Genomic DNA, 2,101 nt, shown 5'->3' with positions numbered 1-2,101 from the left:
GTGTGTGTTGGAGGGGTTTTAAGTAGGCCTCAATTAGACAATTAGGGCAGTGCAAAGGTACCAGCACAGGTCAACTGATTCAGTGCTTCAGTGAACGGAAGGAGCAGGGACAGGTGAAGTTTCTGACACAGGACCTGACTCAAGCCTGAAGTGGACCTAAATTGTTTGAAGTGGACCTAAATTGCACACACACACACACGGGCACACACACTCTCTCTCTCTCTCTCTCTCTCTCTCTCTCTCTCTCGCAAGCACACACACACACACCAGCACAAAAGCCTGTCATTGCCGAGCTCAGTCAGCCGGCTCCATTGCCTAATCTGATTAAACAGCATTCATTTGCATGCGTTTGATAGGAGAATGACACATGCCAGTCAAGGACACTGCAACTGTAACTAGAGCAGTTTAATCTTTTAGTGTGCTTGCACATACCACATCTCATTAGTCAAAACGCTGAGAGGTCAACTGATCACACATAGTGGAGTTAGGCTTTATGCATCAAAGGGTGTGAAGCTTCAGGTTTTGTGAGGACAGCTAATGGGGAATTCACACACACTCACACACACACACACACACACACACACACACTATCTTTTAAAATGTACCACATTTTTCATTCAAACACACCACTCAAACTAATGCTGAACCCATTAATGGACTTCTCTCCATATATCTGTGAAGCAAAATATTTAGACAAGCCCATATAAAACACACACAGATACACAGTGATATTGGGTAATACTACTAAAGCCGGAGATTTTAGATAATGTTCTTATGTGCTCCTTGTTATGTAAATCCATTTGTGTGTGTGTGTATGTGTGTGTGTGTGTGTGTGTGTGTGCGTATTTTAGAAGAGGTTTTATGCATGCGGCATTGTTGTAGTTTCAATATGTACTGTTACAAGACCTTCCATTGTTAGTAATGCTTGTGCAATAGACAGATAATATTGTCCTTCCTCACAATGTGCATGTATTCTGTGCACATGCATCTGCTAAGCGGTGCACTAGGCTACTTACTGTAATCAGATGTTGCAACTGAAATACTGCAAGACTACCTCAACAAGACTGAGGTACTGCACTGTGGACTACTGAGTACAATGACCCTGTGAGTGTGCATCTTGCTTGTAGGGAAGCCTTACATCTGGTGTCAATTAAGCAGGTTGTAATGTCTGTGTCCATACTCTTAGCCACTCATGTGTGTATTTGATTTGTGCTGCGCGAGCGTGTGTGTGTGTGTGTGTGTGTGTGTGTGTGTGTGTGTGTGTGCTGTGACTGTGAGCATGTTTGAGGGAATATAGGTCAGAGTAATGCCACTTCTGAGCCACATTTTCCACTTCATCTCTCTCAGCACACACAGCAAGAGAGAGAGCAAGAGAGGGAGAAATGTAATTTGCATCATGAATTACCCCACCTTCATGGTGAGTTTATTCAGTGTGTGTGCGTGTTTCTGTCGGGGCAGAATGTGCCCCTATGGTCAGGTGGCACGTGCCGTCTGCCTCCCGGCGACGCCCGGGTTTCATCACGTGATGTAATGCCGGTGACGGATCTGTTCCCGATCGCGCCGGTTCGAAAGGTTTCCTATTGCGTCCTCGGTGGGCGGAGAAACTTCCATGCTCGGTTCCCGAATAATTTAGCTTTTCATCTCCCGAGCGCGTGTTGGCACGGTGTCGTGTTTGGATTTTGGCAAAACAGCTGCAAGAGCATAAGTCTCCCGTCTGTGGATTGTTTTACCGAAGCACACAGCCAGCCACAAGAAGGTGTGCTCGCAAGGCTGGGCGAGCTGGATGAGACGGAAGCGGACCGGGTTCTCGTGCATCTGATGACCAGAAGGCCGAATGAGACAGGCGCATCATAACCCGGTAATTGCATTTATCATGCACATACTTGAAACAAAAGCAAACGATTGGTACCCCTCATGATTTATTATGAACAGTGCATGCATGCACAGGAATGGCCGCGGTGTGCTTCAGTGAGTGTGGGTAGGTTGTATGTGTTCTAACATCTGAGTGTGTTGGCAATGTCCACATTCTCATTCGTTAACGCAGATTTTGTTTCGACTGCAGACGTGTGCATAAGGACAGATTTGCCGTGTTCGTTGGATT

General features: G+C 46.2%; 1 protein-coding gene across 4 annotated transcripts in view; it reads left to right on the top strand.

Moving 5' to 3' along the window:
* Nucleotides 1-1,542: 1,542 nt before the first annotated feature.
* Nucleotides 1,543-2,101, top strand: part of jakmip1 (janus kinase and microtubule interacting protein 1) — a 29,737-nt gene continuing 29,178 nt past the window's right edge. For all 4 annotated transcript variants that reach the window (XM_048263241.1, XM_048263239.1, XM_048263240.1 and 1 more), the window contains exon 1: nt 1,543-1,858. The gene's annotated coding sequence lies outside the window, so the exon portion shown is untranslated. The remainder of the gene's footprint in view (nt 1,859-2,101) is intronic.

The sequence above is a fragment of the Alosa alosa genome, chromosome 14, assembly GCF_017589495.1.
Source record: "Alosa alosa isolate M-15738 ecotype Scorff River chromosome 14, AALO_Geno_1.1, whole genome shotgun sequence".
NCBI lineage: Eukaryota > Metazoa > Chordata > Actinopteri > Clupeiformes > Clupeidae > Alosa > Alosa alosa.
Note: the sequence above shows the minus strand (reverse complement) of the source record. Positions and strands in the feature narration are given on the sequence as shown.